Source organism: Odocoileus virginianus, chromosome 34, assembly GCF_023699985.2.
Source record: "Odocoileus virginianus isolate 20LAN1187 ecotype Illinois chromosome 34, Ovbor_1.2, whole genome shotgun sequence".
Classification (NCBI taxonomy): Eukaryota; Metazoa; Chordata; class Mammalia; order Artiodactyla; family Cervidae; genus Odocoileus; species Odocoileus virginianus.
Genome location: NC_069707.1, coordinates 22,213,672 through 22,239,170, shown reverse-complemented (window position 1 = coordinate 22,239,170; position 25,499 = coordinate 22,213,672). Strand labels below are relative to the sequence as shown.

Sequence of the window (25,499 nt, the reverse complement as noted above, 5' to 3'; positions counted from 1 at the left end):
TCTCGGTAAAATATTGGTAGAGATTTTCCAGGACAGATACCCTGATCTGCTGGCATCTTAATTTTTTTTCATCTAGTAACAATGTTTTAAAAAATTAATTGACTCACTTATCACCACCCTCTGTTTTTGTGAGTCTGAAAATGGGTACTTTTTGTGTGTACTTTCATTGTACAAAACTCTAGCACCAAAATTCTACACTTATTGTCAGAGTTCAGTAAATTTACTTGGAGAGTTTCCTCTTCAAATAATTTTAAATAAAACATAATTTCATCAAATAACTCAAGCATGCTAACATTTCATTGGCACTTGAAGAAAAGTTTGGATTTATCTAAACTGTGATTTGCATAGGTCATTTCCTCTAATGACCTTTTTGTGAAAAGCTACACACAATTAAATAAGCTGGTTCAGGCAAATGAACTGGTGCATTATAAATAGCAACCAAAATTATACTTCAGATGTTAACAGGTTTGTCCTGATTTAATAATGAATTACATCATTTGACAAATGAGATAAGGCCTTCACCTTTAGCTTTCTGATCTAAACTTCTAATAGTTGAAATGTATTATTACCATCTGGTGTCTGGCCTCTGAGATGCCCTGGTGATGTCTGCCTCATTGCAAGTAGTCAGGGCTTGTCTGCCAAAAAAGCTCTCTGCTAAGAGTCCTGATTGGCAGGCCCAGTGAGGAGGCTAAGAACCCACTGAACCATGTAGACACAGCTCAAACTCTGTGGAAGTTTCCTCTAGTTCCAGGCAGACTCATTTTCTTAGCTTGTATGGCAAAGAAACTATCACTATCAAAGCTGTTTTTATTTTTAATCTCAACCTTGAAGGATGCGATTCCTACACTTTTTAAGAATATTTGGGTCTCTTGTAAGCTATTAGGAATGATTTACAAGATGGTCATCATTTTAATGCTTTTCATCCTCAGCTAAAATTGAGGCTGAAGCTAAGAGTGCTGTATAGCCTAGGGTTTTAACTCAAATAAGCCCACGAATCTGGCTGTTCTTTATTGTTCTTCATATTGTCCTAGGTTCTGGGAAAAGGCTAGATGAATTTTACTGCTTTCAAGAAACTTAAAATATAGGAGGAAGGACAGAGTAAACACACATAGTGCTTGCGTACATGCTCAGTCACTTTAGTCGTGTCTCTTTGCAACGCTATGGACTGTGTAGCCTGCCAGGCTCCTCTGTCCACGGGATTCTCCAGGCAAGAATGCTGTAGTGGGTTGTCATTTCCCCCTCCAAAGGATCTTACTGAGCCAGAGATCAAATCGTGTCTCCTGTGTTTCCTGCATTGCAGGCAGATTCTTTACCCACTGAGTCACCTGGGAAGTCATACATAGAACCATAGCCAATTACATAGATGAGCGTGAAAGTGCTAAGCACAATGGTACATACTATCAGTGTAATCAGTTATTTGGTACGTATAAAAGAACGTTTAAGAAGATAAAATTTAGGAAAACGATTAGAAATGAAATGCAAATAGCAAGGTAGCTAGTTCCTCTAGAGGTGAAAATTTGGTTTGAGTACTATCTATCTTAGTAGGTTTGACTAGTGTGGAAATGCCAAGCCTGGGAAAAACAGGAGTTTCCAATACTAGTGTCTGCAGCATTCGTTACTAGCTGTATCCAAAAGATAATTGATAGTAAGTCTTAGTTGGTCTATGTGGAGGCTGAGATGGAGGGAAGTTAAATAGTCTTCCCGTGATCACCCAGTCATCAGGTAAGAGATTCAAGTCCAGGGCTAAGGGCTCTAAAGTCATGCCCCTGCTGTTGCTGCTGCTGCTGCTAAGTCGCTGCAGTCGTGTCTGACTCTGTGCGACCCCATGGACGGCAGCCCACCAGGCTCCCCCATCCTTGGGATTCTCCAGGCAAGAACACTGGAGTGGGTTGCCATTTCCTTCTCCAATGCATGAAAGTGAAAAGTGAAAGTGAAATCGCTCAGTCGTGTCTGACTCTTAGCGACCCCATGGACTGCAGCCTACCAGGCTCCTCCATCCATGGGATTCTACAGGCAAGAGTACTGGAGTGGGGTGCCATTGCCTTCTCCGAAAGTCATGCCCCAGACTCCTCACAAATGCATTTAGTAACCACATCCCCCCTTTGGTTGACCCTGCAGAGGTGACTGTACATTTGAGAGTGAAAGAAGCTATGAGTAAATAAGTCTTGGCGATTGGCATGAACCAAGGCAGGCCAGGGTCAACTGGAAGGCTTGGTCACCTTCTCTCTTCTCCCAACTCCAGTCATCAACCAGACACCCAGTGTTTCTGGTCAGGTGCTGATTTCTTGGTCTAAATTGATTAAAGTCTTACAATTCTGGGAAGTCTTCCATTTTTCAATGAGCCCTCAGAGAAACAGTTGCAATCAAATAAACCACTGACCATGGAATTTCAAGTAGTCAGGTATCAGATAATGCAAACTATTTCAAAACAACAGTATTTTCCTGACATCTGTCAGTTCACATCTTTCCTATGAGACTCAACCAGCTCGATGTTTAAACACTATTGATCAGCTGCATACTACATGTATTGATGGAATTCACAGGTAAAAACTGTAAATTAACAAGGTAGAAATGAAAGGTGTTCTGCCTAAGATGCTTAGCACTAGCCAAACCTTAGAGTTTCATATCCAGTTCAGAGCTCATCAATAAAAGGAAAAATATGGAAATTTGGAGAGCATTCAAAAGAGACTAAAGACCAAAACAAAATTGTACATATGTTTAAATGTTTGTGTTGTGTGCGTTTAGTTGCTCAGTTGTGTCTGACTCTTCGCAACCCCATGGACTGTAGCCCACAAGGCTCCTTCTGTACATGGAATTTTCCCTGCAAGAATACTGCAGCGGGTTACCATTTCCTAGTCCATGGGATCAAAGCTACCAAAATGTAATGTGTTTCAATAAAATGGTATATGTCCCCAACTCAGCCAAGTTCACAGGTGTCCGATAGATGCAGAGACTATCAAATGCCTGTGTAGTACTTGTATAAAATTTAAGTTAAAACTCATTTTCATCCCAATAATGTGTGACATCTAAATTAATATTTTACCTGCTTTGCTTTTATTTTAGGTTTTTGGCAATTTTCAATTTCACTTTTATTTGCAAAAAAAAAAAAGAGAGAGAGAGAGATAGAAATCTACAGGGGAAATTAGTGGAAAAAGGCAAAGAAGGGAGGGGATAAAATAAATACTGAAGGAGGAAATGGGAATAGGGAAAAACACCAACACATAGAAACTTAAAAATACTCCAGTCAGGCTCAGGGAACCAGCACCCCTGGTAGCAAGTGTTATTAAACATCGGAACGGGTTGCTAAGGGAGGTGAGGGAATCTCCCTTTCCCAGAAGTCTTTAAAAATAGGATCACATCTGGTGGGAATGGAATAACGGTGGTACTGCCTGACTGCACAGCTTCTCAGGCAAACCCAGAGGCTGGTTATTCTACCCTTTCTATTTCTGATTGTTGAAAAGTAACAAATAACTTCAGTCCACCTGTCATACTGGGACTTACAATGTCTATCGTTTTAATTGTGTTACAAAATTGTTTTCATTGGGTTTTGCTACGCAACACTAGATAGCTAAATTATTCAGTATATAGTTGAATTTGGGCTTTGTTGAGGGCTCAGCAGGTAAAGAATCTGCTCACGATGCAGGAGACACAGGAGATTCAGGTTTGATCTCTGGATAAGGAAGATCCACTGGAGAAGGAAATGGGAACCTACTCCAGTATTCTTGCCTGAAAAATCCTGCGTACAGAGGAGCCGGACAGGCTGCAGTCCAAAGGGTTGCAAACAGTCAGACACAACTGAGCACTCAAACACACATATAACATACAGTTGAATCTATAGCAAAGGCTCAAATGTTACTTACCTATTTGTAATATTTTCCCCAAACATTATGAAACCAGAAAGGTACTGAGTTTATGTCCTTACAAAGAAGTTAGGGATAAGACAAAAAAAAAAGAAGTTAGGGATAAGACAATGTACAGAATCCTGTATTCAATTTTTAAATTTAACCAAGTAGTACTTGGGGGGTGGATGAAGTTGTAGGAGGGTTGGACTGAATAAACCTAATTAGAATTTCAGTCTTTCAGGCCACTATTTCAAGAAGTAAAAGGATATTTGTTCCTTGGAGACACTGTGAATTGAGATCTGATGTATCTGCTGTGCCCCCTTCATCACTGATATTTTGCTTTATACTAAGCTATCAGATTATGTGCCCTGTTGCATTTAGTTGCACATATATTTGTTATGCTCCTACTTTTTATCAGGCACTGTGCCAGGAATACAAAAAGAAACAGATCACAGCCCATGACCTTGAATAACACAGTCTAAAAACAGCAGTTGAGCCCAGGTGTGGTGGGGAGTTCTGCTAGTGTAATTTTGGATCTGCATTTTAAGACAAAGAATCCACAATTACAAGTACAAAATTAAGAATGAAAGTGAATATTTATTTCAGAGAGAAAAGAAGCCACAACAAATTACAAGTCTTAAAATTCCAACAAATTCCAGAACCATCACAAAATCTAGGGAAAAAAACTGTTTTTAATTAACTGTGTGATTCATATCTGTAATTCTATTTGTCCTACATATTGGTTGCATATTGTTGACCACAACAAGAATTTTTTTAAATCATTTCCCATCAAAAGAATAGAATAATAGTTCCTCTGGTATGCATTTCTCTAATAATCTTGATCAAAATTTGTTTTCTTTCTGGTTCACAACTTAGTCATAATTAAAAGTAAATTTTCAGAATTGTTGTTAAGTAGAGAAAAATCTCAATCAAGTTTCCTTCTTAAATAAACTGTAAGAGCTATAAGATTTCAAGGCACTGCAAATTTTCCTATAAATGAATAATTTTAAATACTCTTTCAGTTGATGATACTTTGTGTCCTTTTTGCAATAGCATATTGTGAATTTGATTTTCACTCCATCAATGCCAGTATTATGTATCTAATTTGAAAGACATTTAAATATTTTCCAATGAGTTCGAGTGATTCAGTCCTCTTCAGTCATTAGATTTTCAAAGAATAAAGAGCTTGTTTAAAACCTGTCTCTTCTTAAAGAATTATTACTCTCTCTATTATCTGAAAAATGTTTTTGTTATAATTCACTTCTTGATGAAAAAAGAATTTTTATTGATTTTATTACTCAGTTTTATTTTATAGTCCATTAATTTTCATCTGTATTTTTTTCACAGTGCTTTAATAAATTAATTCATAGGTGACAAAAGAGGTACTCTTCCTGTATGTCCATATCAAAAGTCATTGATTTCTCAGATTTTTTTAGTTGAAAATTTCCAAAACATCTATCAAATTCCAGGTAGAATGAAGTATTTATGCTTTTTCATCTGTTTGAATAAATTTTTGCACCTTGTTTGTATTTATATTTCTCTTCCAGACTTTTGAAATTTTATTTTAGTGTCGTTATATTGTAATGAGCCATACTGCAAGACTTGGGCAGCTTTTCTATGAGCAAACAGTGTTGTTACTCTTAAACTTTTGAAATAAATAGTATGGTTTGCATTTTTTAAAAATAGAAGTATAATTACCTTTCAGTAGAATGCACAGATCATAGTGTTTAGCTCAGTGAGTTTTCAATAAGCGCATGTAACCACCACCTAAAACAGGAGGAAGAATGTATCCACCACCCCAGGAAATTTCCTTTGTCTCTTTCCCATCAATTTTCCCTTCCCCATTCATCCTGACACCCAGAGCATTCATTTTCTGATTTCTGTCACCATAATATATGTTGTCTGTTCTTGGACTTTATATAAATGGGGTCTATGCCTGTTTTACTTTGTTCAGCATAGTGATTCTGAGAATCGACCATGTTGTTGTATGTCTTAGTAATTTGCTGTTTTATGACTGACTATGATTCCATTACATAAACATACCACAATTTGTTTATTCATTCTCCCATTGACAGACGTTTGAGTTCTTTCCAGTTTAGGACCATTATGAATAAGGTTGCCTTGAACAGTCTTGTACAAGTGTTTGTGTGGACATAATATGTTTTCCTTTCTCTTGAGTAAATACCTGAGAGTAGAATTGCTGGGTCACAGGATAGAAGCCTATTTAACTTTATTAAAAGCATGCATGTGTGTTTAAAATATTCCATCTAGAAGGAAAACACAAACACAAAACACGTAGTTGCCGCACAGTACCAAGGCAGTCAGTGATTTGGGGTTCTGTAAAGGTAGTTAATCCTCCACCTGAAAGTCCTGTCTGGCTTCTCACCACCATCATTCACTGATCCAGCCATGCAGAACGACTTGCTGCTCCATGAGTATGTAACTTAGTCTCTTCCCTGTAATTCTGCCTACAAGATACTTCCTCTGGATAGCTGCTCTTCTCTTCTTTATCTGCCCTATCTATCCTCAGAGATGAGAATTATTTTCATCCCTGGAAGGCCTTTATATCACCCATCTCTAGTCCCCCCACCACAATCACCCTCCAAGCTGAATGAAGCATCTCCTTGGTGCTCATATAGAAACCCATGTTTTTCCCTATAAGGGGAAAACTTGGTTATTTATGAATGACAAACCTGGACAGCATATTAAAAAACAAAGACATCACTTTGCTGACAAAAGCTCGTCTAGTCAAAACTATGGTTTTTCCAGTGGTGAGATATAGATGTGAGAATTGGACCATAAAGAAGGCTGAGAATAAAAAAATTGATGCTTTTGAATTGCAGTGCTGGAGAAGACTCCTGAGAGTCCCTTGAACTGCAAGAAGATCAAACCAGTCAATTCTAAAGGAAATCAACCCTGAGTATTCATTGGAAGGAGTGATACTGAACCTCCAGTACTTTGGCCACCTAATGTGAAGAGCGGACTCATTGGAAAAGACCCTGATGCTAGGAAAGATTGCAAACAAAAAAAGAGGGTGGCAGAGGATGAGATGGTTAGATAGTGTCACCAACTCAATGGATATGAACTTGAGCAAACTCCAGAAGATAGTAAAGGACAGGGAAGGCTGGTGTGCTGCAGTCCATGGGGTCGTGAAGAGTGGAACACAACTTAGTGAGTGAACAACAGCCACAATTTATCTGCCTCCACCACTGAACTATAAGCTCCCCAAGGATAGAGCCCTGATCACAGCCAGAATCTAACATCCAGCAAAGTTTCTCACTCAGAATATGTGCGTGGTTGTCACTCAGTCATAACCAACTCTTTGCTTCTGCATAGACTGTAACCTGCCAGGCTCCTCTGTCCATGGAATTCTCCAGGCATGAATACTGGAGTGGGTTGCCATTTCCTTTTCCAGGAGATCTTCCTGACCCAGGGATTGAACCCAGGTCTCCTACACTGCAGGCAGATTCTTTACCATCTGAGTAATGCTCAGCAAATGTTAGTTGAATCAGTGAATAAGTACTTGAACAGGTTTGATGTGGTTGTTGGGGATGGAGAAGTTTCTTTATAGCTGTGTGATATTCAGGTAGAAATAGATAGTTGACAATATAGGTTTGGAGTGTGAGCATTGGGCTTCTGGTATGGGCAGGCGGTGGAGTATAGATAATATGAAGTATAGATAGATATACTATAGATAATATGGAGTATAGATAATATGAACCCTCATTGCTCTAGTAGGTAAGAGTTGAAAGCTTCAAACTGGATGAATTCACCTGAGAGCAAGTGCCATTTTTTAAAGTAGCTGAAAATGAGATGAGAGGGCCAGATTGTAGTAGGTTGTGGAATAAATGGGAAGAGAGAAGACACATGCAAACTGTGTGGACAACTAACTCAAAAAATTTGGTGGTGAGATTTTTTTTTTTTTTTTTTTTAAAGAAATTATTTGGCTGCATTGGGTCTTAGTTGCAGCATGCAGGATCTTTCCTTGTGGTGCACAGCCTTCTCTTTAGTTGTGGTATGTGGCCTTAGTTGGCCTGCGGTGTGTAGGATCTTAATTTCCTCACTAGAGGTCTAACTCATATCTGCTGCATTGGAAGGTGGATTCTTAACCACTGGACCACCAGGTAAGTCCCCACTCTGAGATGTTGAGTAAAGCAGGCAAGAGAATATCTTAACAGGTAAATGAGATTGGATAGTATTATGCTGTTTTCATCTTTGTTTTATTTGTTCAAAAAAGAAAAGCCAATTGAATCTATTTTCAAATTGAGGGACCAGAGTCATTGGAGAGATATTATTTTGAAAGTGTGAAAGTGTTAGTCGCTCAGTCATGTCTGACTCTTTGCAACCACGTGAACTGTAGACTCTGTCCATGGAATTCTCCAGGCAAGAATACTGGAGTGGGTTGCCATTCCCTTCTCCAGGGGATCTTCCCCATCCAGGGATCAAACCCAGGTCTCTCACATTGCAGGCAGATTCTTTACCATCTGAGCCACTGAAATATGATAGCAAATGAGAAAAATCAGTTTGTATAAAGTTTTTACTGAGGTCTCACACCTTAGATCTTGACTTGGGTTTTATCTTCTATCCTAGGTGACCCTATTTTCATTCCAAGGCATTAAGATTGGAGATCAAAAGTATTAGGGTGGCTTCAAGCAGAAGCCTTTGTCTGTAATGAGTGGATCTCAGTGAAGACTCTATGGGAGGCTGTCCATCAGGGACTCCATGAGCGCGCTCTACTGTGAGCTTGTGTTAGAGCTCTAGTAACACTAAGAGACCATTGCATAATGGAACCTAGATGATGACATTTTGTAGCCGGAAATAAGCTGAGACTGTCTTGTCCAGCATGGTCCAGTCTTTATTGGTCAGGACACAGCTTAGACGTCATATGTTCTAGGAATTCTTCCTCAGGATGTGAATAAAGTGAAAGTTGCTCAGTCATGTCCAACTCTTTGCAACACCATGGTCTTTACTGTCCATGGAATTCTCCAGGCTGGAATAGGGGAATGGGTAGCCTTTCCCTTCTCCAGGGGATCTTCCCAACTCAGGGAACAAACCCAGGTCTTCCGCACTGCAGGCAGTTTCTTTACCAGCTGTGCCAAGGGAAGTCCAAGAATACTGGAGTGAGTAGCCTATCCTTTCTCCAGTGGATCTTCCTGACCCAGGAATCAAACCAGGGTCTCCTCCATTGCATGCAGATTCTTTACCAACTGAGCTATTAGGGAAGCCCTCAGGATGTGAATAAGTACACCTTTAAAATGTCACAGGGAGATTTTACATCCTCCTCTTGGAGTTTCATGGTGTTTATTATTAAATGTGCAATTTAAAAACCTCTGAGAAGCTCTGCAATTTAAAAAAAAATGTTTAATTTTGATGCCCAAAGTGGTTTTCAATCTTATTTGAACATGAATTGCTTATGCTCTTATTTTGTGGACACCTACAGGCATCTTATAGAATCTACTTCAAGAGTCACTAAACTGCTCTAATTCTTTCATTCAGGTGGAAGTCCCATGCAGTGTTTTTATCCCCTTGTTTCAGCTAATTAAACTTAGTAGCTTTTTATTTTATTATTTTGGTTGACTGGGATAATCTGGGCAGTCCTGTTCCACATAATGTTAGCTAAGTCTGCAGTTATCTGTGCTTGACTTGGCTAGCACACCCCAGACACCTCACTCTGATGCCTCAATTGGGATGGATGAAACCTGAACTTAACTTTGGATGCTAGGATGGTTGTGTGTGTGTCTCTCTCCATCCAGTCTCAGGACCTCTAGCTCTTCACATGTGTTTACCATGTGATCTCACCTTATGGTATCTTCATAGGATTAAAAAGGTGACTTACATAGTGACTCAGGGCTCCCAAATTACCAAATCAGAATATTCCTATGTCCTCTTATGGTTTAGGCACAGAACTGGTACAGTATCACTTTCATCACATTCTACTGGCTAAAGTGGTCACAGGGCCAGCTCAGATTTAAGAGGAGCAGTCCATGGTGGTGACAAAGAAAATTGCAGTCACATTTAATCCACCATACTTCTCATGGACTTTTGGCATCTTGTGAGATAAAGAACCTGTTCACTGACACTGGAGAAGCCCCCAGATAAGTCAGGCTTCTTGGCACCACAGAGATGGCGGAGATCCACTGATGTCATTCTGGACGCCCAGGATCAATGTCAGACAAATGGCCAGTAGGACCCAGCCCATCAAGGAAGGGGAACTTTCAAAGGCTCACATCAGTGCTAAACCAGAGGGGCCAAATCCACTCACTGTCTGTTTTTGAAAATAAAGATTTTTGGGGTCCCTGCCACCCCCATTCATTTATGTATTGTCTGTGGCTGCCTGTGTGCTGGAAGGTCAGAGCTGAATAGCTGTGACGGCGACAGTCTGGTCTTCCGAGCCCAAAACATTTTCTCTCTAGCCCTTCATCTAGAGAGGTTGTCATCCCCTGGTCTAGGCTGTGTAAGCATTACAAAATGACAGTGACATTATCATAAGATGAGTTCTATCCATATATCTTAATCAATTCCAGCTGCTGCAACAAAAATTCCATAGATTGGATGACTTAAAACAGAAATTTATTTTCAGTTTTGGAAGCTGGGAAGTCCAAGATCAAGGTGCTGCCTGATTCAGTTCCTGGCTCCATCCTGTTCCTGGTTTGCAAAGGACGCCTTCTTACTTTAGCCTCACAACGACAGAGAGAGAGGTCATCTCTTTTGTGTCTTTTCATATATAGACACGAATACCATTCATAGGGGCTCTCCCTCTTGACCTGATTGCCTCCCAAAGACGCTAACCTCCAAATACCACCACATTCATAATTAAGGCTTCAACATGTGAATTTTGGGAAGGATATATTCAGTTCACAGCATCATATATTTAGGAGATTCAGACCGTTAGCAAACTGTAAAGCATTTTCCATGGATATAAACATTGTTTTGTGTTGTCACATACATCAGTAGTTCATTATTTGTCAATGCTGACTGTATTTTCATTTTTATCCATTTACCTGTTAATGGACATTTGAATGGTTTGCAGTTTTTGATTTATTACAAATAAAGCTTCTATGAACATTCATGTAGAGGTTTTGGAAGAAATACATGATATTATTTCTCTTGAGTAAATACTTAGGACTAAAATGTCTGGATTGTGTGGTTGGTATACATTTACCTTCTTAAACTGTCAAAATATTTTCCAAATATTTTACATTCCCATTATCAGTTTATGAGAATTGCTATTCTGCCACATCCTTGACAACACTAGGTATGGTCAGTCCTTTAATTTTAACCATTGTAATAGGTCTGTAGTGGCACACTATTGTGGTTTTAACTTCCATTTCTCTAATGAATTATGTCTCTGAGCATCATTTCATATGCTGATTAGCTGTAAAGTGTCTGTTGAGAACTTTGATCCACTTACAAAAAAATGAATTATTTCTTATTGTTGAGTTTTGAGAGTTCTTTAAATATTCTGGATAGAATTTTTATCAGTTATCTGATTTACAGATATTTTCTATCTGTCTCTGGGTTGTTTTTCTTTCTCTTTTGATGAAGTTCAGTGTTTCCATTTCTTCTTTGATGGATAATGCCTTTGTCATATCTAAGAAATCCTTGTCTAATCCAAAGTCATTGTGATTTCCAAAGAGTGGTGATGAGAAGGGAGAGAAATACACAGATTGGAGAATTATGGAGAGCTCCCGCGGTGACTCAGGCAGTAAAGAATCTGCCTACAACGCAGGAGACTTGGAGACTTCCCCTGGGTCTGGGAAGATCCCCAGGAGAAGGGAATGGGTATGCATTCTGGCATTCTTAACTGGAGAATTCCGTGGACAGAGGAGCCTGATGGGCTACAGCCCGTGGGGTCGCAAATGAGTCAGACATGACTGAGCAGCTATACAACAACAGCAAGGTCTACAGGGCCCAGTTAGAGAGAAATAAAAATTAAGAATGATCCTGTATTTTTGGCCTGGCTGATTGGATAGATGATGATGTCCTTCAAAGGTATAGGGAAAGATAATGGATTCAATTTGTATATCTTGTATTTGAGAGTTTGTAGGTGCAGTGTCAGTTTTTGGCAAAACCTTGGTGCATAGTATTTTTATGACTTAAAACATGCATAAATAAAGGAGTTAAATTTGGGAACGATTTCTGCAGCTGTTTTCATTCTGAAGATAGAAAAGACAAGGAAAGGTTCCTCTAAGGTCTGGAGAAGGCTGAATCAATTGCTGCTATTGTAAATTCAGGTACCTCTACATAAATTTGCTGGATATGAAGCAGTGTTATTATTAGTGACATTGACTTTTTTTTTTCTAGGCTTGCTCATTCTATTAAGCTAGTTGTGAAAAAGAAAAAAAGAAAAAACTCCAAATCATAGACTCAATACGATAAAAATTCACTGTCTTTTGAAACATTTCAAAGTTGATCTAGTGGTTTCCCCTCGTCAGAGCTCCTGCTAGCTCAATGATTCAGGCTCCTACAATCTTAAAAATTGGTTATCTTAGAGATAAGACTTCTGAGGGTGTCACATTTGATGATAGGGCTGAAGACTTGCTCAAGATATTTTAAGGATTAGGCCTAGAAGCAGATTAAATCACCTCTGCCCACATTCCATTGATAAACAGAGTCACATGCTCTCAGCCCAATGCAAAGAGGCTGTTAAATCTGATCCTCTGTCTGCCTAGAAATGGGAACAAGGATTGATGGCCATCTAGCCAGTCTCTACAACAATTCACAATCAGAGAGCTAGTTTTCAGGTAAGGGCATAAACAAATATACAATACTAATCATCAGCATATATGCTTCCACGCAGATTTACTGTTCAAAGAATGAATCATTTACAGTATTTTGTAACTGCAAAATAAGATCATACTATTTTCTCCTACTCATTTAAGCCACTTAGTTACGTGGATGCCAAAAGCTTGCTAATTCTTCTGGAGAAATCCAGATCCTTCTGCAAAAGGTAATAATACTTAGTGGTTCTTTCCTCCTTTCTCATCCCTATAAGAATTTGCCACCATAATTACAGGGGAGAATTTGGCAAACTGAAGCAGAACTTCAAGAGATGTGGAACTCAGATGTTTCAAGTTACAAAATCTCAGATGTCATTACTGAACAATAAACAGTCTGTTAGAGATATCAACATCTGGCACAATAAGTATCCTTATGTTTACAAAATATCTTATGTACATATATTATGTTATCATCACAGTCACTTAATATATTCTCTCCACGTGTCATCATACCATCCAGATTTTCTATGCAGAACTGCTGGGTGGAGTTGGCTCTACCTCTAATTTATGGGAAGGGCATACGGCCTAGACCCGGCCAATAACACTTCAAAACTCCTTATTGCAAGGAGTGGTTCAGAAACAATCACAACATCCGAATCATACTAATCAGAGTCATTGCCAGTTGATGATTTGACAACTGTTGCAACAATTGAGAAACAGACCTTCTGTTTCTGAAGTTCACTGGATATAAGCTTTAGTTGTTCAAGGCCATCTCACCCCATGAGGAGAACCTGCCTGAGAATTGGTTCTAGCAGGAGAAAGCAGAGTCAAGGCATTAGTCTTGGCATAGTCTCTTCATCTATTCGGGCTGCTATAGCAGAATACCATAAACTGGGTAGCTTATAAACAACAGAAATTAATTTTCTCTTAGTTCTTGAGGATGGGAAGTCCAAGATCAAGTTGCCTGGCCAGTTGCTGTCTAGTGAGAGCCTGCTTCCTAGTTCATGGACGTCATTTCCTTGATGTGTCCTTACTTGTAAGGAAGGGCAGGGGTGCTCGCTGCAGTCTCTTTTATGAGGTCACCTCTTCATTTTCATGACCTAACCACCTCCCCCAAACTGCACCTCCAATACCATCACCTTGAGAATTAAATTTCAACATATGAGTTTTGGGGGGGACGGATAGAAACTTTTAGTCTGTAGTAGTGACAACATTTAAAGCAGAATCCAGACACACCAATGCAAGGCTAATCCTGGAGGGTCAATGCATTCTTTTTGTCCCCTTTTGCCATTTTGAGCTGACTATTTTTTATTTGCAACTAAATGTGCTTTTGGTTGGGCTGTTACCAGATTCCTTCCCAGATGGCTCAGTGGTAAAGAATCCACCTGCCAAGCAAGAGACACAAGTTTGATCCCTGGGTCAGGAAGATCGCCTGGAGAAGGAAATGGCAACCCATTCCAGTATTCTTACCTGGGAAATCCCATGGACAGAGGAGCCTGTCAAGCTACCATCCATGGGGTTGCCAAAGTGTTGGACACAACTTAGCAAACTGAGGTTTAGAGAACTTAAGCAACTCACTTGGGTAGAACAAAAAGAAAATTGATTTAAAGGGCAGTGGTCTAATTAATTTTTATTTAATTAAGATTCTTTTAAAGTTTTAAAGCACTTTTCTCTTTGATATCAAGACTTAAGAAAAGTTTCCTCAGGATAGAATAATTACTGAACTGTATCTTGAAATTTCAGCCTTTCCAATATTTATTGGCAGTTCTTGTGTAGCATTTTTTATTGTAAATATGAATGCTGAGTCATTCTCAAGAAGTAAATAGTAAATTTAAGCACTTTATTGTACTTGAAATTTTTTTTACAGTTGAGTCTCAGGTCTCATCTAAAGTCACCAGAGGAGGTTTGAAATACTCAAATGTGTGCTTCTTGTGAAATCTAGTGGTTTTAGAAAAAAGCATGTATGTACTGTATACTTCAAAATAACTAAATAACAGTATTCTTAATGGGAAAAAAATCCCATTTTTTCCTGGAACTGTGAATGGAAAACTCAACTGCATACCATTCCAATTCAAGGATCTGTAATCTTAGACCATTGAAGAGTTCCTCTTTCCAAGGAATGTTTCTCTGTGTGGTTTCTAAACCTCCTGACTTTTTTTGCAAAAATTTAGCATGCCCTGAGAAGCTTAAGAGAAACAGCAATGTAAGAATATCATGGGTCTCCTTGAGTTTTCATATCTGACACAGAGTTCTTCCATTTTTATCATATTTAGTCACACTCTTTACTTCACTTGATTTTACTGAATCTTCAAAGCAAGACAGTGAGCTGAATTTTCTCTTTCACAACAAATGTGAAGACAAGATTTGCCAGGTCTCAGCCATAGGTACTACAGAAACACGTGGACAGCCAACTTGTCAGAAATCTAGGGTTCTACTTTACTTTTTTACAAGTAAATAGTTATAATTTTATTCTTTTAGAAGATTTTGCTTGATGTGGACCATTTTTAAAGCCCTTGTTGAATGTGTTACAATATTGCTTTTTTTTTTTTTTTTTTTTTAACATTTTGTTTTTTTGGCCACAAGGTGTGTGGGGTCTTAGCTACATTCCTGGGACTGAAATCACATCCCTTGTATTGGAAGGTGACGTTTCAACCAGTGGACCACCAGGAAAGTAGCAGTAGTTATAATTTTAATCAAATTCTGGGCCTTCTATATGGTATTTGTTTACCTTAATAAGACTATTTGCTAATTGCTTGCCTCCTCTGGGTGCCCTCTGAACATCTCATGGGAATAAATAGCTCAAACAAAGTCACAAACAGGGTGGAGAGAGAAGTCCTTCTTCCCTTTCTACAGTGATGGGAATGATCCTGAAGCCCAACAAAAAGATGTCCTGATACCAGTGCCCAGATTTTTGGCTCAGAGGCCAGCTTTGCACTTGGGGTTAGGCAACCTAATTATTCAACTTATCTGATCCTCCGTTTCTTTTTCTCTTAGTAAAATAGAAATATTAATATCTTTCTCAGGGAATTTGTAAAGATTGAAAGATTAAATGTCCTTTCACTGTTCAGTTTTTTAAAAAAGCACTGTAAATCTGTATGTGAGTATAAGATATTAAAGATAATTGAGCACCAGTTTTCAAATCCTTCCCTGACATTAAAATTATAGTAAATACATTTAAAATCCAAGAACTAACACAACTATAGTCACCTCTAAAAAATAACCTCTGATAAATTAAAGTCAAGTTACAAGTAAGAGTAATTATAAAATTACATTGTATTAGCTATCATAATTATATATATATATTTATATGTATATGGATGTATGTACATATACAGAGCCACACAGTCAAAGCTATGGTTTTTCCAGTTGTAATGTATGGATGTGAGAGTTGGACCATAAAAGAAGGCTAAGTGCCCAAGAATTGATACTTTTGAACTGTGGTGTTGGAGAAGACTCTTGAGACTCCCTTGGATAGCAAGGAGATCAAATCAGTCCTGAATATTCATTGGAAGGACTGATAATGAAACTGAAGCTCTAATACCTTGGCCACCTGATGTGAAGAGCTGACTCATTAGAAAAGACTCTGATGCTGGGAAAGACTGAGGGCAGGAGGAGAAGGGGGCAACAGAGGATGAGATAGTTGGATGGCATCATCGACTCAATGGACGTGAGTTTGAGCAAACTCCGGAAGACAGTGAAGGACAGGGAAGGCTGGCGTGCTGCAGTAGATAGGGTCATAAAGAGTCAAACATGGCTGAACAATTGAATAGCAGCAACACATACAGAGTTTTAATTTAAGTTTAGTCAAATGGAGAAATCAGATCTGAGAAACATCCCTCGCCGATGAAGATGTTAGAAATGATAAACCTATGGCTGATTCATGTTGAAGTTTGGTAGAAACCAAAACAATACTAAAAACCAATTACCCTTCAATTAAAAATAAAAATTTAAAAATAAAATTTTTTAAAAAATGACTTCTGTGGAAGTGCTCTGATAATTCATCCTTCAACTACCATTGTCTCTTCATTAATTTGAGATATTTTAATTGGATTCTTCCTCACTTGCACTTTAGCCCAGCTTCTCTGGCTGGGATCAATCAGTCTCCTCTCCTATCCTCACTCTGCCCCACCCCACCCAGGCAGCTCCAGTTAAATTGCCACCAGGAAAAGCACTTCATCACCTAATCACAAGGAGAGTCATGTGGCAATGGATCATAAATAAAATTTGTCTTCACTACTCAGCATTTCAGTTCAGTTTCTTGGTTCTTATCCTCTGTCTCCTAACCCTCTTCTCATTCTTACCCAGATCATCCCTTCCTTGCTCCCCAGGAGTCTGCTGTCTTCTCTGCTGACTGACTTGTCCCTGTCTTCTCTGAAGTCTCCCCACTTCCAAGATGATCACTGTTCTTTCTCGCTTCCTTTTCCATCAAACTCACATTTTCTCATATCTGCTGATCTCGAAGTATAAACAGAAAAACTACCTAGGCAAACTCGAAGTGTGAATCATTGCTTTTTCCTGACTGGGATTTTGCATTTTAAGCTTGTTAACCTATATTCATCTACAGTTAGTGAAATCCCATGAAATTTAGGGGAGCTTCCCAAGTGGCCTAGTGGTAAAGAATTTGCCTGCCAATGCAGGAGATGTAGGTTTGATCCCTGGGTCAGGAAAATTCCCTGGCGAAGGAAATGGCAACCCACTCTAGTGTTCTTGCCTGGAAAATTCCATGGACAGAGGAGCCTGGCAGGCTCCATGGGGTCGCAGAGTCGGATATGACTGAGCACACAGTCCAGTCCACATGGAATTTAAAGGGGGTTTTGGTTACAGGGTGGAGACATCTATGGGCAACAGACTTTTCTTCATTCCTTTAGCTTTCTACTCACATGGGAAGCTTCCTCTCTGCTTTGGCTTGGGTGATTCCCTAGAAACTCTGTGTTTATTTCCAGAGAAGAGTTACTTCTGACTGCCATCTAAGCTTGACGCTGAGAATGCAGCTTTGTTCGTGGAGCATGAAAGCAGCTTGCAGAGTCCTGCTGATTGGCATAAACCCATGAGGAAATCAAGTTTTTCATTCATGTGTATACACACACACAAACACACACACAAAGCAGCATTTCTTCCCCATTCATAGGCAAAACCAATTTCAATTGCATTGGACACTCTTTCATCTTTCTGGTTTTAGAACATACAAAAATACAGGTGTGACTGGTGATTAATTACTGAATTGTCAGTTGACAAGTATAGATGCTACAAACTTCAGCTTTCTTGGCCTTTGATGAGCTTCCTCTCTAGAGGTCTTAGAGAGTCTTAGGAAGAATGACTGTTTTGTGTAAATTTTATTCTTTTGCTGAATATGTGAAGTTGCAGTGATTCTGTCTGGGGCAGTGTTCATAAATTGTTGCAATGTATTCTTTTTATTGATTGCTTTGCATAAACTTAACATAATTGGTAGAAATAAATTATGCTTATCATTTATTTGATATTTTTTGTTTGCACCCCTTCAACTCTAAGAATCAGGAAGATCAAAGTGTTTGAGGACCATAGAACCACATATCCCCTCAGTTTGAGCACAGACCCATGAAGAGAGCAAGAAATGTACACTGTGTTTTCAAAAGCTAAAAGTGAGGTAGGAGTTACTAACTTGCTTCTATGAAAAAAAAAATACTTATGAGGCTGGTCTCCAAAAAATAGTATCAACGTTCTTCAACATGTATAATCCAACTTTTACTTCCACTCTACTATTACAGTCATTCACAGGCTAATTCACCAACTGACTTTCAATGGTCATATTTTATAACCTCATTTTAGACCTTCCTTATGTCAGTCACGCAGTTGACATCTTCTCACATTGACCCTTAAGTATTGGAGCTCCCAGAGTTTTATCCACTGTTTTCTGGCTTCACTCTTCAGAATTCTCAAAGTAGGAGCTTACAAACTGGATACAGTCCACAGATATATTCAATTTGGGCTCAACAGTATTTCAGGCAAATTTAAGAAACAGTATTTAAAAATAGAATTTTTCTCTTATTCATTTGGATTTTCTAGGTTCTTTTAAAACATAGAAGGATTTGACAACTCTAGACCAACATTTCTGCATAGCTAATTAGTTGGAGCTAAATAGATGTTGCTGGACATTTGCTGTCATTCTCACCACCCCCTGCTGCCTTGAATCTCTGGCCCATCCCCTTAACTCACTTCCATGACCGACCCCTTGAACTCATCCTGTGGAGTCTCACCCACACTCGTGGTCTCAACTACCTTACTCTAAAGTGCTAATCCAGAACATTTTCTCAAATGCCTTACGGTATCTCCATTCCCACTAGAGGGACTGTAGGTTCCCGAGTCTCAGAGGGTCCAAAACCAAACAGATTTTTTTTTTTTCATTAGCCACCAAATTTCCTTCTCCTGTAGTCTCTATACAATTAATAATGTCACCATCCATAGTGGTCAGGTTTTAAAAAAATATTTATGTATTTGGCCATGCTGGGTCTTAGTTGCAGCATGCGAAATCTTGAGTTGCTGTATACAAACCCTTAGTTGAAGCATATGGTATATAGTTCCCTGACCAGGGATAGAACCTAAGCCACCCGCATTGGGAGTGCAGAGCCTTAGCCACCAAACCAAACAGGAAGTCCCTATAATGCTTTACATGTCAATTTGCCTAGGCTAGAGTACCCAATGATCCAATAAACACTAATCTAGGTCTTGCTGAGAAAGTATTCTGTAGATGTGGTTAACATCTACAATCAGGTGACTTTAAGTAAAGGAGAATATCTTTATAATCTGAGTAAATCTCATCCAGTCAGTTGCAAAGCAAAATTGAGGCTTTCCTGGGGAAGAAGATATTAGGCCTGAAGATAGCAGCATCAGCTCAGCTCCTGCTTGAGAGCGTCTAGCCTGCCAGTCTTCCCTATCGACTCCAGACTAGCCAGCACCCCACCATCCGACTGTTTCTCTTTCTTTGAACAATCTGAAAGTGATGCCCTAGACATCTAGACATCCATACTAAGAACCTACAAGACTTCCTCAACACATTCTCCGTACAGCTTTCATCCAGTCATACTCCTTTCCAGTTATTTTTCAAAGTAACTATCAGATCTGATTTCATACTTCTGTAACTCGAATAGTCTCCCTATTACTTAGACCTTAAAGTCCAAACTCTTAAGCAGATTATACATGGCTATTCATTTTTTGGACCTGCTTCGTTCTCCAGACTAATGTTTACCTGTACCACCCACTTACCTTGTACTTATCAGCTAGATGGAAACACTTCCATATATTTGAAGGCACTTCATAAATTTCTGTTCTATGCTGCTGCTCCTATAATTTCAAATATCCTAGCTTATAGAGCACCAGGCAAAAACCTACTAAACTTCAAATACTTGGTTGAAGCATCTTGTATAAAACCTCCCCATCTTCTCCCTTCCTGGTAGAACTGATCAACTCGTCCTTTGTACCCCAGCTTCCTCTTGTATTCTTCACCCAATTACAGCTGTAATATAAGAATTTATTACATTTGTTCATTTACATGTTTGTCTTCCTCCATTAAGCCGTGAGGCCTAGTTCATTCCCTAATGTAGTAGACTTTTGTGGCAACAATTGCTAATGCCTCATCAATATCCATCTTCTCCTCTTCCATAGTAATAGAACTGCTAGCTTGGCACATGGCCACCCAGAATAAAGTCTACATTTTCAGTCTCCCTTGCAACTTGGTGTGGTTAAGTGACTGAATTCTGACCAAATGAAAATGAATCTAATGAAAGTGTCCTGGGCCAGCATTCAAGAAGCTTCATTGGGGGCAGGTGATCTATTTTCTTTTTTAATTGAAGTATAGTTGATTTACAATGTTGTGTTAATTTCTTCTGTTTTCTATATACAATAGTTTTTATCTGCTAACCCCAAACTCTCAGTCCATCCCTCCATCCTATTCTCTATGTCAGGGGCAGCTGTCTTCATGAACAGAATATAGTAACCTGGCCAGCACCTTAGGCCAACATAAAAGAAAGAAAAGTGAAGTCACTCAGTCGTGTCCGACTCTTTGCTGCCCCGTGGTGTATAGCCTACCAGGCTCCTCTGTCCATGGGATTTTCCAGGCAAGAATACTGAAGTGGATTGCTATTTCCTTCTCCAGGGGATCTTCCCAACCCAGGGATCAAACCCAGGTCTCCCGCATTGCAGGCAGATGCTTTAACCTCTGAGCCACCAGGGAAGCCCTAGGCCAACATAAAGACCCCCTCTTTGACCCTTCTTTTCTTTCAGTCCACTTTTGGAACATGGATTTGATAACTAAAGTTCCATTTTGGTTCTTGAGGAAAAGGCATGGTCAAGTGGAAAGCTGCAAATAGTCTAGGTCCCTGAAGACTTTGTAGAACAAAGTCATGCTACCAGCCTTAGAATACCATTTCTGCACATTCACTCAGGAAAAAAATGAATTTTCACCATATATTAATAAATGATTATAGTAACACCTTCACTTGGCACTCATTTTCATTTTCATTTAAGCTTTGAAATCAGCACAAAGATTTCTTCCGAGGTCCAAGTCAGAGAGAGGCTGATAAGCCCAGCAGTGAGCCGTGTCTGGGTTTTAAAGCTCAAGTCCAGTGTTTGCATTTGGTCCTCGTTTTGTTTGTACAGAGTAACTTCTGCTTTTCAACCTCTGGACTTTGACTGGGTTCCAGCTCCAGTCCCTGGGAAACCCAGTCTTTGACACATTCTGCTCCACTTGGCCAGTATCTGACTTGCCAGGCCAACTCCCATCTCCTACATGTAGGGATGAGTTAGCAAACCAAACAAGAGGGAGGAACACCTCAGTTAGAGGCGAGATAGGAGGCTGTGAGCTGAGTGGAGAAAGTGCCAGCAGCAAAGCAAAGAGTTTGAGCCCACAGTTGGTGTACTGGGAAAGCAAGACTAGGAGAGAAATATGACAAGTTATTGCTAGGATGGATCTCATTTACTGCTTCAAGGACCATGTTCATTTTATGCCCAGATGAATTATTACACATTATGACTCTTTTTCAATATGGATATAGAAAGTAGACACTCTCAGATACTTGAGTGGGAATATAAATTTTAAGAGGGAAACGACAATTCTCTCAAATATTTTAAATGTGCATTCACTAGCATGCACGTGTGCTCAGTTGCTCAGTTGTATCCACTCTTTTACAATCCCATGGACTGTAGCCCACCAGGCTCCTCTATCTGTGGGATTTTCCAGGTAAGAATACTGGAGAGGGTTGCCATTTCCTCCTCCAGGGCTTCTTCCCATCCCAGGGACTGACCCATGTCTCCTGCCTTGGCAGATGAATTCTTTATCACTGTGCCACCTGGATATTCACTAGCAGCAAAAAATTTTAAAGAAGCTCTATTATTTACTATTGTTCAAGACCTCTTACTTATGCAATAAGACATACAGACCCACATTCACCTACATACTCTATTCACAACAGTAATAAGAACTAAATTTAGCAAGAAATACCTAAAACTCCTATGAAGAAAACTGCATAAATTCATTGATGTTTATATGAGGACTGAAAATATTAAATCTCTCTTTGATGATTCTAGTATTCTTATATATAGAAAACTCAAAGAAGTAACTGATAGTTTAACATTAAAATTCAGTAAGATGGTTAGAAATAAGGAAAATATGTAGAATTAACTATATACATAAGCAATAATAATCAGAAAATATAATGAAGAAAAGGAAGCAATTCAAATCAGTGAATAACTGACAGATTAATCAATAGTTTGGAAGAATTTGCTAGTCAAAATAGGAAAAAATTATATTCTTTCTTCATACAATGCACACACAATCCAGATGATTTAAATATGCAAATAAAGAATATAAAGAATAAAATACAAGAGCACCAAAACAAAATATAGTACCAAAACAAAAATCTTTCATGGTGTAGAAAAGCCTATTGTGACACTCGGAAAAAAATACAAAAACTGAAAAGGAAAATATTGACAGCTGATTATATAAAATTAGAAACTTAAATATCATAGAAAACTTGGCCAGTAAATAACACACTAAAAGGAAATACTTGTGATACATTTGAAGATTGAACAGTTTTGTTATAAATAGTGACCACACATGGAAAAGTGAAAGTCGCTCAGTTGTGTCCGACTCTTTGTGACTCCATGGACTGTAGCCTGCCAGGCTCCTCTGTCTATGGAATTCTCCAGGTCAGGATACTGAAGTGGTTAGCCATTCCCTTCTCTAGCGGATCTTCCCAACCCAGGGATGGAACCCAGGTCTCCTGCATTGCAGACAGATTCTTTACAGTCGGAGTCACCACGGGAGCCCATGGGAAAAGAATCTAACAAAAAGAGTGGATATATGTAGATGTACAATTGATTTACTTTGCTGTACATCTGAAACTAACATAACATTGTAAATCAACTTACTCCAATTCAGAAAAAAGGAATGCTTACACATCAATAAGAAAAAAATCACTCATTTGGAAATAAGCAAAGAAAATGAAAAAGGGATTCACAGAATAGACTTATAAATGAAGAAAAACATGGGAGAAGGTAACCAATGTCACTAAATAAAATACACAGAAATTCAAAGTAAAATATAATCTAATACCTATTAGGTTCACAAAGATTAAAAAGATTTCTAATCAATGTGGAAGATAAGAAACACCTCAAGAGAAAAATGAGCCAAGAAAAGAATAACAATTTTTGTATATCAGATTAACAGAGAAGAAAAAGACACAATGAAGTAGAATACAGCGAATAATCTGTGTTTGTTCTTCCTGTAAGCATGTTCTACCTCCAGCCTTTCTGTTTTCTTACCCCATGGATTTTTCCAGCTTTGGCGGACAAAATCTACCTGGCTTTGCCTATCATTTATTTGCACAATCATTGACCAACTTGTCTGGTTTCATAGATAGGTGGGGAGAAGGTGGAAAGAGAGAGACAGAGACAGAGGAAGACATAGGGTGATTTACAGGGAAAAAGAAAGTTGAGATTCAAAGGTCCTGAGGGCAGCAGGGCTTATGCCGTTCCCAGGGGCAGCAGCCTGGAGAGTCTGGGGACCAGCTCTCTGTTTGCAGCTTTTTAAAGCTCCCCAAGTATGGCATGGAAACAGCAGAGTCATCAGATGCCAGGGGACATGAGCCTTGGAGGATAAGCATGCCTACTGTAACCTCATGGACAGAAGGCTTCAGGAAGCTCTCTGCTGCACTGAGTAGTTTTAAGAATCCCCAGGTTTTGCAAGACCTTGTGGCTTCGTTGGAAAAGAGGCTTGGAGGAGATCCGCAGTTAAGGTTGTAATCTAATCCCTTTTCTCACGTCAAGAGGATAGACCACCAAATCTAATTTTAAAATTTTTTAAGTAAATAAGGGAATATGACATTTCTCGTGCACCAAGTCTCAGTGGCTTAGTTGCGACATGGTTAACCAGCATGTGGGAAAAGAGGCACCACTGGAAAATGAGCATAAACTATTCGGGAGAGCCACTTGTTAATACATATTAAAATAAAAAATGAGCACTTTTTTGACTAACAATCTTAATCCTAGGACTTTACACTGAAGAACTTTATTTACTGGGCAAAGTGAATAGATATACTGCAAAATTGCTTATAATACTGAAAAGATTTTGGAAAATTCTGCATGCCTCTCAGTAGGAAACTGCTTGAATAAATTATGTAATAAACCAGGGTATATACATACAATGGACTATTCTGAAGCATTATAAGTGATTATGTGCTCAAAACATTATTCATTAAGGAAATAGAAGTCAAAGCCACAACGAGATGCCACTTCATACCCACTAAGCTAACTATAATTAAATCTTAATTATGTTGAATTGGTTCACAGTGCTTATCAGGTCTACTATATCCTTCTACTTTTCTGTCTTTTCATTCTATTAATTTCTGAGTTTGATATTGAAACTCCAACTAAAAATTTAGGTTTATCTACTTTTAAAATTATTGTAATATATAGTGGAATGATGTGTAATGTTGTTCTTTATTTTCCAAGTCTCCTGTAAATGTGTTATCATAACTTTCATAATTTAAAAGATAAATTTTTTTTTAAAAAGTGTTAGGGAGGATATGGAGAAATTGCAATCTTCATAAATTGCTAGTGGGAAGGTAAAATGGTGCAGCTGCTGTGGAAACCAGTTTGGCCGTTCCTCAAAAACTTAAACATAGGATAACCACATGACTCAGCAGTTCCACTCTTACTTATATAGCCAAATGAATCAAAAACAGATGTCTATACAATAACTTGTACATGTGTGTTTATAGCAGTATTATCCATAATAACCCCAAAATGGAAACAATCCGAGTGTAGATGAATGGGTAAACAAAAGTGGTGTATCCATGCAATTAAGTATTACTCAACAATAAAAGGGAATGAAGGACTGATACAACCATGAAGAGGAACAAGGTATTGTGATGGTTAATACTTTGTGTCAATTTACTGGGCTAAAGGGATGCCCAGATAGTTGGTAAACAGTACTTTTGGATATGTCTGTGGGAGTGTTTCTGAAAGAGAATCAGTAGACTGAAAAAGAAGGCTTGCCTCCCCAGTGTGGATGGGCATCATCCAGTACAGTCAAATCCAATCCAGTCCACTGAGGGCTCACATAGAACAAAAAGGCAGAGGAAGTGTGATAATCACCCTGTGTGGTTCTTGTGAAGATTGAGAAAACGTGCATGAAAAGATCCTGATTGAAAAAGAGAGAGAAGGAGATGGGACATTCACGCCTCCTGCTATGACACAGGGCTCCTGGTTCTCCAGCTTTCAGACCAAGTAAGTCTGAGGCTTTGGGCCTTGGAGTAGGGGTTACATCATCAGTTCTCCTGATTCTCAGGCCGACAGACTGCGACTGAATTATGCTACCAGCTTGGTGTTCCAGACTGTGGGACTCCTTGGACTCCATAGTTGCATGAGCCAGTTCCTGTAAATCTCCTCTTATCTCTCTCCCTGT

At 38.9% G+C, this 25,499-nt stretch overlaps 1 long non-coding RNA gene across 1 annotated transcript in view; it reads right to left on the bottom strand.

Moving 5' to 3' along the window:
* Positions 1–25,499, bottom strand: part of LOC139033012 (uncharacterized) — a 79,688-nt gene that overhangs the window by 6,771 nt on the left and 47,418 nt on the right. The gene's annotated exons all lie outside the window — the stretch shown is intronic.